Here is a 14,202-nt window from a genome sequence, read left to right on the forward strand (position 1 = left end):
CAAAAGCAAATTTTCTTAAAGGGAATTCTTGGGCAGTGAAAAAAATCTTTTTTTAAATTTTTAATTGAAGGATAATTGCTTTACAATGTTGTGTTGGTTTCTGCTGTACAGCAAAGGTGAATCAGCCGTACGTATAAATATATCCCCTCCCTCCAATGGGAACTTCTCATCATCTCCAAACTTAGGAAGGTTTCACAGAGTAATCTTTTCACGTACATAGTTGATGTCAAGATCTGGATGGAAATTTTTACAAAATCATCTATATGCCTGGGGGATTTTTTCCCCTCCTATTAAGCAGTCAAGTTACCAAATTAGTATCTTTGGTCTTTGGAAGTTTGCTAAATTGCAGATGCAATATATTGATGGACAGATGTCTGTTTCTCTCTCGCTCTCTCTTTTTTAATATTTTTGGTGAAAGCAACTGAGGGACCATAGACTAATATGACAGTGATTTTTTTTTTGTTTGTCTTTGTTCTTGTGTGTGCCTTTCTCTGCTTGTCCTGAATCAACAGGGATTAGTCAACTGATAGACTAAGCAAAGTGGGAAAGTGATTCTCAAAGACACTTAGCTTTGCTGTTCGCAGGCTTGATATCCAAGGATCAGTACTTTTTACAAGTACCCCAAAGTGCTTCTTATCATCAGACAAGTCAGGGAAGCACTAACTTAGGGAATCCCCTCTCCATTAACCACACACTCAATTTACAAAATGACCCAGATGCTTGCGAAACGTGTTTTTTTTTTTTTCCTGTTAAGTGCCAACGTCAAGATACAAGATATGATACCTTAGGATGAATGGTGTCCGATTCTTGATCTCTGAAGAAGAAGATTTAGCTTCGGGATCAGAGACCTGGCTTGACTGCTCAGGGCTTTTGGGTGGCGGAGGTTTTAACTACAGTGAAAAGGGTCAGAGAAAGCTTCTGACATAGACATCAGAAGGAGGTGGGAAGTGCCCCACTTCCTAGTCTTTGGCAAGGGAATTATATACTTTTTAATTAGCTATTACAATAAGTCAAAAGCATATCTCAAGGTCGTAAAAATTTTACCAGACCCACTCCCATAATACACATTCTAAGATACCAGGATTAGTCAGAAGGTTCTCAGGAAGGAGAAACTGTCCTCAAGCAGGATACACTGTTGTTATTATAATCCCTAGTACAGAGTTTAAACTGAGTTGTTTGTTGTGTAATCGTCAATTCCCAGCTTAAAGAAAAAAAAAAAAAAAACGATTTTATGTGATGAAGACTAAGGAATGTAGAGGGGGGAAAAAAAGTTTGTCCTTTCGTTCTCTTTGAGAATTCCAGACCTCTATCTCCTCCTCGAGACCCCCAGACCCCTCTCTCCTCAGGGACCCCCGTACTTCTTATCAACCTGCCTAGGAATTGACTGTGTCAGATAAATACATTTCACCGTCAGAAATCTGCAAAATTCTCATAGACTGTGAATTCATGAATACCCTCATTGGTGCATACCATGTTTTTGTCTTCCACTGATTCTCAGTCACTCTTTTTTATATTTTTGGCTTGTGGTGGGTCTTCACTGCTGTGTGTGGGCTTTCTCTAGTTGCGGCAAAAGGGCCTACTCTCTGCTTGCCTTGTCTGGGCTTCTCCTTGTGGTGGCCTGTCTCTTGTTGGGGAGCACAGGCCCTAGGGCACACATACTTCAGTAGTCGCAGCCTCTGGGCTCAGTAGTTGTGGCACATTGGCTCAGTTGCTCCACGGCACGTGGGATCTTCCTGGACCAGGTAGAGAACACCACGGATAGGTGTCCGGTTGCCCTGCAAGGTAGGGTCTTAACCACTGGACCAGAAGTGAAGCCCTCAATCCCTGTTCTTAAGCTCTCAGGTATACGGGAGCAGGAAAGCGCGTTACCAGTTAGAATTTTGTTATCTTGAAACGTTATTACCTTGGAATGCATGTCATCTACTGGCTTAAAGATGGTTGTATACCTGTTGTGTTAATGGCATAGACACAGTGGGCACACGATGGGAAGGGTATGATAGCTCAGCTCTCGAGCTGTAGGTTCATCAGCTTCTCGTCATCTGTGTCCCCTGCTGGATGGGTTGTTTGTTGCTATTCAGTCCCTAAAAGTCATGTTCGACTCTCTGTGACCCCATGGACTGCAGCACACCAGGCTCCTCTCTCCTCCACTATCTTGAGGAGCTTGCTCAAACTCAAGCCTGTCAAATCGCTGTTGCCATCCAACCATCTCGTCCTCTGTTGCCTCCTTCTCCTCCTACCCTCAATCTCTCCCGGCATCAGGGTCTTTTCCAGTGAGCTGGCTCTTTGCATCAGGTTACCAGAGGTATTGGAGCTTCAGCTTCACCATCAGTCCTTCCAATGAATGGTCAGGGTTGATTTCCTTTCAGATTGACTGCTTTATCTCCTTGCTGTTCAAGGGGCTCTCCAGAGTCTTCTCCAGCACCACAATCTGAAAACATCAGTTCTTTGGTGCTCAGTCTTCTTTATGTCCAACTGTCACGTCCGTACATAACTACTTGAAAAACCATAGCTGTGACTATACAGACCTTGGTTGGCAAAGAAATGTTTCTGCTTTTTAATATGCCACTAGATGGGTACCTTGGGGCAACCTGTATAAACTCTGGGAGGCTCATTTTCCCTTACCGTGAAATAGGCAAAATAATTCCTCTGATTGTAATGGGTGGATCCTAAAGTCAGATGATTTACATAAATTACTTTCAGAGGGTTAAGTATTCAAGAAACGAAACTATCTCCTAGTGTTATTGTGAGTAGTGGCCATTTTTTTGTGAATAATTGTGTTTGTTTATTTTTGGCTGTGCTGCATCTTCACTGCTGTCTGGGCTTGTCTCTAGTTGCAGGGAGTGAGGGGCCACTCTCTAGCTGCCGCGCTCCGGGCTTCTCATTGCGGAGGCTTCTCGTTGCAGAGCACAGGCTCTAGGGTGTGTGGGCTTCAGTAGTGGTGGCTCTGGGCTTAGTTGCTCTGTGGCCTGTGGGATCCTCCTGGATCAGGGATGGAACCCGTGTCTCCTGCATCAGTAGGCAGATTCTTTACCACTGAGAGCCAGGGAAGTGTACAATCCTTATGTTGGTGATTATTGCTGTTATTATTAGAAGTCGTGGCAACCGCCCGTGAGGAGGACAGAATGCCGATACCAGACGGTGCAGCAGGGTGTCCATGTGTGTTTACTGTACTTTACACACTGCGAGCACCACAGTTCTGGTGCAGTCAGGAAATAATGGAGCGTCTGGGGATACAACTTGCCATCGCTGTTCACAATTAACCTCTACTTGTCACTTTCACAGAGAAGTCTGCAGTGTTCTTTCCATACAAAATATCTTGTATTAATAGCCAGAAACCAGAACTGAAAGAGACACACGTACCCCAGTGTTCATCGCAGCACTGTTTACAATAGCCAGGACATGAAAGCAACCTAGATGTCCATCAGCAGACGAATGGATGAGAAAGCTGTGGTACATACACACAATGGAGTATTACTCAGCCATTAAAAAGAATACATTTGAATCTGTTCTAATGAGGTGGATGAAACTGGAGCCAATTATACAGAGTGAAGCAACCCAGAAAGAAAAACACCAATACAGTGTACTAGCACATATATATGGAATTTAGAAAGATGGTAACGATGACCCTATATGCAAGACAGCAAAAGAGACACAGATGTAAAGAACAGACTTTTGGACTCTGTGGGAGAAGGCGAGGGGGGGATGATTTGAGAGAATACCATTGAAACATGTATATTATCATATGTGAAACAGATCGCCAGTCCAAGTTCGATGCATGAGACAGGGTGCTCGGGGCTGGTGCACTGGGAAGACCCTGAGGGATGGGATGGGGAGGGAGGTGTGAGAGGGGGGTTCAGGACAGGGAAACACATGTACACCCGTGGTGGATTCATGTCAAGTATGGCAAAAACCACTACAGCATTGTAAAATAATTAGCCTCCAATTAAACAATTTATAAAAAAAATATCTTGTATCAAAAGTTCCAAGTTATTCAGAGCAGTAAGCCTTGACTATCAAGAAAGGAAGGACAGGACTTTTAACAGAATTAGTAAAGTGAAGAATTTACGGAGAAGAATAAATGTTTACAATTAACTCTGTTTTGAGATACTGCAGATTATCAATGTGATGATGGCCTTGTGCCTATGATAATTCTTCAGTTTTCTTGATCCTTTTTTTTTTATAGGTAGAATGATGAATCCAGTTTATAGCATCCAAAATAAACAACATTTCCTTGGTCACTTACAGTTGCTCCCTATACACTTATAGGCTTCCCTGCTGGCTCAGACAGTAAAGCGTCTGTCTGCAATGCAGGAGACCCAGGTTCCATCCCCGGGTGGGGAAGATCCCCTGGAGAAGGGCATGGCAACCCACACCAGTATTCTTGCCTGGAGAATCCCATGAACAGAGGAACCTGGTGGACTACAGTCCGTGGGGTCGCAGACAGTTGGACACGACTGTGTAACTAACACACAAACAAGGCTGCCTCAGTTCAGGAAGACATGATTGAATTTGGGGATAACAGCCTTAAAGGGCTAGGGTGAAGCATGTTTGCAATTTTTTTTTTTTTTTTTTAGATTTTATCAGGAAGCATTTTAGATAAATACAAGAGTTAAGAAAATAGTATCATAGCATTGTTGTCCAGCCACCCTTACACATCCAGGCCAGCACACAGCTTCAAGCTACACACACACGGAAATAGCCATTTGTGGGGACACCCCTGATGGTCCAGTGGTTCATAATCCGCCTCCCAACGCGGGGGATGTGGGCTTGATTCCTGGCAGGGGAACTGAGATGGCCACGGAGCGGCTAAGCCCATGTGCCACAGCTGCTGAGCCTGCACACAGTAGAGAGTTGGTGCCCTGCAACGACAGATCCCACGTGACGCCCGTAAGACCAGACCCAGCCAGATAAATAAATACTTGTTTAAACCAAATAGTATAATAAACTTCCCATCCCTCAGCTCCAACACACGCACTCCCAGCCCCTCTCGTCTCACTACACCCTCCCCTCTGGTTTGGACGATCTTGAAGCCAAGCCTAGACTTGCGTCTTCCCTTCAGTAAACATTTCATCTGTTTGCCTCCAGCACGTGGGACTCCTTTGTTACGAGTGAGGTGAGCATGTGAATTTGGAGCGCACACGTGAGCCGTGGAGCCTGTTTTGTGAGTGGCGCGGCTTGTCAGGATCCGCAGACAACATCCACCGTGCAGCCGTACCTGCCTGGGGTGAGAATATTCATCACACAGAAGCGGTGCCTCGCAGGGATTAGAGGAGCACAGCGTTGCTTACTCTGCATGTTCTTTGCAAGTTCGTTGCCTCCAAGAGACACCTCTCTTTAAAAAAAAATTTTTTTTATTTATTTGGCTGCTTCATGCGGTATGTGAGATATTAGTTCCCCAACCAAGGAATGAATGCGTGCCCCGTCCGATTGAAGGTCAAAATCTTAACTCCTGGATCGCCAGGGAAGTCTCCAAGAGACACCTTTCTTAACAACACCAGCCTTAGCTGACTGCCGTGGCCTCTTGGTTCCTGTTTAGCCGCTCACTCATGTCTGACTCTTTGCAGCCCCGTGGACTGCAGCACGCCAGGCTCCCCTGTCCATCACCATCTCCTGAAGTTTGCTCAAACTCATGTCCATTGAGTCACTGATGGGCTCTTGATCAAGACAGTATTTTCCATGTGCCACAACTACATTAGACAAAGCCTTATTTGACAATTTTCTGTCAGTGATCAGAATAGGGTAAAGGTGGCCAAATAACCCTGGTTGTCCAGGACACCCTTGGGTTTTGCCCTTTGCCCCTGAGCAAGGCCTGTGTGTAAACTCCTTCCACTCAAAACTGCCCAGACTTGAACCATTCAATCCGTGGTAACCCTGGATAGCTGTGTCTTAAGCTAGCTTGGAGGTGGAGACTGACAGAGGAGCTACCCCAGATGGAAGCGCATAGTCCAATTGCCATGAGTATACAGGATTTGCAGAGAAGCCACTGGTCAAATTTAACAGTGGCAGGAGCTCAGTTGATTGAACAGGCGAGTCCACGGGATGCTGCGAAGGGTCTGGTGTCCTCTGCTCTAGCTTTCGGCTTCCCAGGTGGCTCAGTGGTGAAACATCTGCCTGTCCGTGCAGGAGATGCGAGAGACGTGGGTTCAGTTCAGCACTGAGGATAAGTGATCTCTTCCCTTTGCTGCTATGAAGATTAAAGATCCCACGTGCTAGAGCTAAGACCCAGCGCAGCCAAGCAAACAAATAAATATTTAAAAATAAAAAAGAGGTAGAAAGTGGCCCAGTGTATCTGATTGTGAAACCATGAATTATAAGGATGTTACAGACGCAGAGTGGGTGGGCACTGATGATATATCTGCTTCAAGGGAGCAGGAGAATTGAAAAGGACCAGGTGAAGCAGGTCCGCCAGACCACATTGATGGAGGAGTTCAGAGAAAGGAGCCAGATGGAAATGAAGCAACATGCAGTGAAGACTGAAGGGAATTTTCAGGGAAGATTGCTCTGGGTAGACCAGAATGGGTAAAGCCCCAAAGCAACAAGACTAAAGCACCTTAGTCAGATAGGGACATTTTTGTGCAACAAGTGGACCAGCTTTCAGTTCAGTTCAGTCACTCAGTGGTGTCCGACTCTTTGTGACCCCGTGGACTGCAGCAGGGCAGGCCTCCCTGTCCATCTCCAACTCCTGGAGCTTGCTCAGACTCATGCCCATTGAATCGGTGATGCCATCCAACCATCTCATCCTCTGTCATTCCCTTCTCCACCTGCCTTCAATCTTTCCCAGCATCAGGGTCTTTTCAAATGAGTCAGCTCTTTGCATCATGTGGCCAAACTATTGGAGTTTCAGCTTCAACATCAGTCCTTTCAATGAACACCCAGGTGATCTCCTTTAGGATGGACTGGTTAGATCTCCTTGCAGTCCAAGGGACTCTCAAGAGTCTTCTCCAACACCACAGTTCAAAAGCATCAATTGTTTGGTGCTCAACTTTCTTTATAGTCCAACTCTCATGTCCATACATGACTACTGGAAAAACCATAGCTTTGACTAGATGCACCTTTGCTGGCAGAGTAATGTCTCTACTTTTTAATGTGCTGTCTAGGTTGGTCATAACTTTTCTTCCAAGGAGCAAGCATCTTTTAATTTTATGGCTGCAGTTACCATCTGCAGTGATTTTGGAGCCCCCCAAAATAAAACCAGCCACTGTCTCCCCATCTATTTGCCATGAAGTGATGGGACCAGATGCCATGATCTTCGTTTTCTGAATGTTGAGCTTTAAGCCAGCTCTTTCACTCTCCTCTTTCACTTTCATCAAGAGGCTCTTTAGTTCTTCTTCACTTTCTGCCATAACGGTGGTGTCATCTGCATGTATATTCTGACCTATATTGTGTGTGTCTAAATATGTATAAATGCAATCAGATATGTGTAGTTTGTATATGTACCTCAGGTATTTATAGCCATATATGTATATATGTAGTTGTGAGAGACTCAATTCCTAGGCAGATTGATAAGAAGTCTAGGATCCCCGAGGAGGAGATAGGGGTCTGACGTTCTTAAGGCGATAGGGGTCTGGGATTTTCAAGGAGGAGGAAAGGACAAACATCTTTTTTTTTTTTTCTGCATTCCTTAGTCTTAGTCACATAAAACTTTTTTTGTTTGTTTGTTTTTTTTTTCTTTAAGCCTAAACTGATGACTATACAACAAACAGCTCAGTTTAAACTCTATACTAAGGATTATAGAACAACAATGTATCCTGCTTGAGGACGGTTTCTCCTTCCTGAAAACCTTCTGACTAATCCTGATATCTTAAAATGTATATTATGGGAGTGGGTCTGGCAGGATCTTTCTATTGATAAGTTCTAATCACGTTATCCTAAAATGTAAATTGTGGGAGAGGGTCTGGTAAAATTTTCGCAAACGTGAGACGTTCTTTAGATTTATTGTAATAACTAATTAAAAAAGTATGTAACTCCCTCACTAACACTAGTGAGGGGGGCACTCTCTGTCCCCCTTCTGATGTCTGTGTCAGAACGTTTCTCTGTCCCTTTTCTTACTTTAGTAAAACCCTGCTACGCAAAAGCTCTTGAGTGATCAAGCCTGGTCCCTGGTCCCAAAGCTAAACCTTCCACAAATCTGACGTTGTTTACTATCGTAAGCTATCAGTTGTACATACACACACACACACACACACACACACACACACACAGGATCCAAAATGTGCATTCCAGGAACACAGAAGAGAAAAAGGATCGTCCATTTCAGTTCTGTTACAGGAAATAGGAGGTCATGTTAATGGAGAATTTTACCATGTGAATTTTTTAACCACAAGCCAAATATTTTCTGCCAGTATCTCTCTACCAACGGTTAACTAAAAAAAGATGCTCAATATAAGAGTTGTGAGTTAAGTTTTATTTGGGGCAGTATGAGGACTGTAGCCTGGGAGACAGCACCTCAATAGTTCTGAGAGCCTGCTTCAGAGAGGCAGTGGGGGGAGGTCCACATATAAGATTTTGGTGAAGGGGGAGTTCAGATAATTAAGCACTCATTTTACTAAAGGTTTTCTGCCAGTCAGAGGAGCTGATGTCACCAGGAAGGATTTCCCTGGTGGCTCAGATGGTTAAGCATCTGTCTACAATGCAGGAGACCCCGGTTCGATCCCTGGGTCGGGAAGATCCCCTGGAGAAGGAAATGGCAATCCACTCCAGTACTATTGCCTGGAAAATCCCATGCACAGAGAAGCCTGGTAGGCTACAGTCCATGGGGTCGCAAAGAGTCAGACATGACTGAGCAACTTTTCTTTCACTTTCTAGAGGTGAGAAGATCCTGAAATCACCTCCTGAACATATCTAACTATCTAGAGACCTGTCCCACCAGATTCCCTGGAACACTCAGTTCCTCACTCTGCCCTGAGCTTCCCTCAGGGGGCGCTGAAGCTCAACAGCTACAAAGCACAGGGTTCAGTCTCCGCAGAAAAAGTGAAGGAAAGTCAAGTCGCTCAGCTGTGTCAGACTCTTTGCAGCCCCATGGACTGTAGCCCACCAGGCTCCTCGGTCCATGGGATCCTCCAGCCAAGAATACTGGAGTGGTTTGCCATTTCCTCCTCCAGGGGATCCTCCCGACCCAGGGATCAAACTCGGGTCTCCCGAAGGCAGATTCTTTACCATCTGAGACACCAGGGAAGCCCTGGAAAATGCTCTTGGCAAGCGCCAATTTGTAGTTGAGACAACAGTCATCCAAAACAATAAAATAATTGTAAACAAAGTTCTGCTTATATGGAAAATATGGTGAAGATCGTCTAACTCAGTAAGGCTGTATTTCTGTTCTTGTGTGCTGGGTACATTCTAAGAACTTGCTTTGTATTCACAGCATCCTTTGCCTGGATTTTTTTTTTCTTGTTGAGTTAGGTCTGGGAAGACAATGGCTAGTAGAATGGGCGGGTGGAGGGGGGTTGATGAATTGTGTACTTAATAAAACAACAGGTGATTGAAATATATTTGAATTCACCAGAAGGAATCAATGAGATCTGGAAAAGTGTTAGTATTCACCCCTGGACCAGAAAGTCATGCGATTCGAATCTTCCTCCTCCCAGCTTTGGCTGCAGTGACAGAGCAAGGTAGATGGGGTGTGTGAAGATTTTAAGATAAGAAGACACTCTGGGATCATGCTAAGTTGGCTGATCAAGTCAACTGTTGCCATATAAAACAGCAGAAATCAAGGCCATAGGATAGTTCAGCTAGCTGTCTGTGTGGGGCCATTCGGGTGAAAGGCTGAGGGACCGATTGTGGTCAGACAAGAGCAGTGAATCTTTGTCAACCAGGAGTGTGAGTCTGTGAAGCCAGGGGGTGATAGGATCAGGCAGATTGTTGACATCCATCAAGTGAGGCTGGGTGACACCAAAAAACCCCCAAAAAATCCATAGTGAAAACCATGGAATGTGTCTGTAGTATTTCATTATGATACATGCTCTAAGATGAAAGTGATCTAAGATGTTAAGAAGACACATTTGTTTTTTAAGTACAGGAGATAATGCTCTAGGGAGAGTATAATGCATGACCAAGGTCATGTTGACAGTTCATGAAAAAACAAGCACTAGAAATACTTTGTTTCTCCCAGATTCCAGTGAATATTCTATATACCACATTACCTCTTGTTTTTCTTTTTAAAAGTAATTGAATAATTGTTAAAGAAAGCTGTGACAAGCCTGCTGCTGCTAAGTCACTTCAGTCGTGTCCAACTCTGTACGACCCCATAGATGGCAGCCCACCAGGCTTCCCCATCCCAGGGATTCTCCAGGCAATAACACTGGAGTGGGTTGCCATTTCCTTCTCCAATGCATGAAAGTGAGAAGTGAAAGTGAAGTTGCTCAGTTGTGTCCGACTTTTCACAACCCCATGGACTGCAGCCTACCAGGCTCCTCCGTCCATGGGATTTTCCAGGCAAGAGTACTTGAGTTGGGTGGCAAGCCTAGACAGCATATTAGAAAGCAGAGACATCCCTTTGCTGACAGAGGTCCATCTAGTCAAAGCTAGGCTTTTGCCAGTAGTCATGTACACATGTGAGAGCTGGACCATAAAGAAGGCTGAGCGCCAAAGAATTGATGCGTTCACATTATGGTGCTTGAGAGTCCCTTGGACTGCAAGGAGATCCAACCAGTCCATCCTGAAGGAAATCAGTCCTGAATATTCACTGGAAGGCCTGATGCTGAAGCTGAAGCTCCAATCCTTTGGCCACCTGATGCAAAGAGCCAACTCATTGGAAAAGACCCTGATGCTAGGAGAGATTGAAGGTGGGAGGAGAAGAGGACGACAGAGGATGAGATGGTTGGATGGCATCACTGACTCGATGGACATGAGTCTGAGCAAACTCCGGGAGATGGTGATGGACAGGGAGGCCTGACATGCTGCAGTCCGTGGGGTGGCCAAGATTCGGGACATGACTGAGTGACTGAAAACAACAGCTAAACTTTAAAGCAACCAAAGGAATACCATCTAGTGTTTGTTTAATTTTCCCCATTGATTTTCAACATTGAAGTATATGTAAAGTATACGTGGAAAAAAAAAAGTATTATTTTGAGCATACAACCACTCAGTGTGGGCTTACTTATGCACGTCACCGTGACAGACGGTGTGGTCCATCCAGTTCTACATCATGTAATGGTCCCTTTAAACGCCTGGCCCTGCTCCTCAGGGTAATGAATTGAGATCCGTTGAAAGTGTAGATCTTATGTGCTTGCCACTTGCCCTCTTCACATTATTGTTTAAAGCAATAAAAGCTTTACTAATGCACAGGCTTTTTCCTCCTCTCATTCCACACAGTATATTCGTCTGATCTGGCTACTCTGGGGCTTCATGACATGACTTCGTTGCACTTTCTCAAAGTGTTTTGGCTCCTAGCATTCCTTCCCACCCGTGTTCAGGTGAAAATATGATCTGTTAGTGAGTTTCATCAGTCAGCAATCTCTTATTGTACACCTAGGCCAGTTTTTTCATTTCAGCCTTAGGCCCTTTAAGTCACCGGTCCCCAAGCTTCTTGGCCCCAGGGGCCAGTTTCATGTTGGGTGTAAGCTAAGTCAAGCTGCCCAGAAAGGCTCAAAACCCGTAACCCCCGTGCTTGTATGAAAGAGAGGTATGGAACTGAACCTTATATATATATGTATTTTTTGAGACATCATTGAGTTGTACACTTTAAGTTTTTTGGCTTAACCTCGTTTGTGGTCCAACTCTCACATGCATACGTAACTCCTGGAAAAACCATAGCCTTGACTATACAGACCTTTGTCGGCAAAGTGATGTCTCTGCTTTTTAATATGCTGTCTAGGTTGGTCATAGCTTTCTTTCCAAGGAGCAAGCGTCTCTTAATTTCATGGCTGAAGTCACCCTCTGCAGTGATGTTGGAGCCCAAGAAAATAAAAGTCTGTAACCGTTTCCACTTTCCCCCTTTCTATTTGCCATGAAGTTACAGGACTGGATGCCATGCTCTTGGCTTTTTTGATGTTGAATTTCAAGTCAGCATCTGCAATCTACTGAACAGGGGACAATAGAACTCTTTATTGATTGGCCAGTCAGAGTGCTGGACACGCCTACATTATCTCTTAAATGTATTTATTTGAGAGAAGCTCAATACACACACACAGGGAATGAACAGATTGCCAGTTTGTCCTGTGCTTTTCGTGATTGTTGAAACATCTTTGGTTTTAGATGATGAATTTATAGTTACATGTGGAGCCAAAATACGTTAATTTTTTACAATGTAGCATTGAAAGGATAAGCGTAAAAAATGGCAAATAAAAGTTCTAAACAAGAGCGTAACATTAAGGGGGAACATTTATAATTGTGTAAAGAAGAGAAAGTATTGGGTGAACAAGGAGTAAATCACTTCATCTGTGCAAATGATACTCCATGGCAAGCATTTTAAGTGTAGGAGAAACAGACAAAAGTTAATTTAGAAACTCATCATATGAGCGACTTAGCAGCAGCATATGAGCCAAGCTGCCATTTCAACCGAGTCAGCCTCAGTTACTGTCCCCCTGGATGACATATTTATATGTCCTGGCTCACTGTGGGGTGATTCATGTGGCTAGGTCATCCTTACCCTCTCTTGCCAGTGTCCTGCCTCAGATTAAAATATAAACACTCCCTCGCGCCTGCCCCCTGCTTCTGAAGCATCATTAACTTCGTCTGAGGGCACATTTGGTTATGAGCCAGTAAAATCCTTACGCGCAGTATTTAAACAAGATGGCAGTGATATATGACGTTCAGTTCTCTCCCTTTTATCTCGCTGTCAAGTTGGACAAGCTCAGCTCTTAATAAGAGTCGAGGGCTTGGCCAGATCACAGCTCGGTCTCCTGTAAATTAAAAGGGTGTGTCTCTTCCCTGCATCCTTCCCCTTAAGTGGGAACCTTGAGTTCGTTCTTTAAGTTTGTGAATCTGTTTCTGAATTTGTTTGTACATCAGTGCATTTCTATCATTGCTTTTTAGATTCTGCTTATAAGGGTTGCCATACTATAGTTAGAGAGTTTGGGATGGACGTGTACACACCATTGTATTTAACATGGAGAAGCAGCAAGGACCTGCTGGACAGCACAGGGAACTCTGCTCAATCCTCTGTAATAACCTTATGGTCACCAGGGAGAAGGATGGGGAAGGGATAGTCAGGGAGTCTGGGATGGACATGGACACACTGCTGTATTTAACACGGAGAACCAGCAAGGACCTGCTGGACAGCACAGGGAACTCTGCTCAGTGTCATGTGGCAGCCTGGGTGGGAGGGGAGTTTGGGAGAGAATAGATAAATGTCCATGTATGGCTGAGTGCCTTTGATGTCTGTCTGAAATCATCACAAGACTGTTAATCAGCTATACCTCAATACAAAATAAAAAGTTTAACATGGGGGAAAATAGAGGAATATTTCGGGAGGCAATAAAGGAAGCAAAAAAAAAAAAAGAAAAAAGGTGTGTCTCTGCTATAAGCACTTGCATCTCAGCAGCTAACCTCGCTTTCAAACCTCCCTCTTCTCCAGTCCGCCCCTTAAGCTCTGTGAGTCTTCCAGTGGCCACCTGGCTGGTCAGTGTCTCCACAGAGCTCTGCTTCCTCTTTTTCCAGTTTGAATTGTTTACTTTGCCATTGGCCCATCTCAAAACCTCAGAACTCTCCTCTCCCATTTCTTAGGGTCTCGTATGATCTGCTCCTAGTTGGTTCACCATGTCCCCGCTCAGACTTAGAACCTCTCTCCAGAAGAGCCTCACTGACTTTCTGACAGCCGTCTCTGCCTGCAGTCTCTCCTGAAACCATTCGTGAATAGGCCAGAAGATTTACCTTTGTAGTTCTGCTTAGTCGCTTCAGTCGTGTCTGACTCTTTGTGACCCCATGAACTGTAGCCCAACAGTCTCCTCTGTCCATGGGATTTCCCAGGCAAGAATACTGAAGTGGGTTGCCATTCCCTTCTCCAGGGGATCTTCCCCACCCAGGGATCCAACCCGTGTCTCCTGCATTGGAGGTGGATTCTTTACTGCTGAGCTATAAGGGAAGCCGTGTGTGTGTGTATGTGTGTGTGTGTTTGTAGACTGCATCTTAAAAAGAGTATTATCAAATTAACTGAATATTTTAAGACTTACTGAAAGGGAGATAAAAACAAACTTACAGAATGACAAAAAATTACTCTCCAAAGTCATGCTAACTCAAACTCCCACTGATGTGGTCCTTCTGTGA

Source organism: Bos mutus, chromosome X, assembly GCF_027580195.1.
Source record: "Bos mutus isolate GX-2022 chromosome X, NWIPB_WYAK_1.1, whole genome shotgun sequence".
In the NCBI taxonomy this organism is placed as follows: Eukaryota; Metazoa; Chordata; class Mammalia; order Artiodactyla; family Bovidae; genus Bos; species Bos mutus.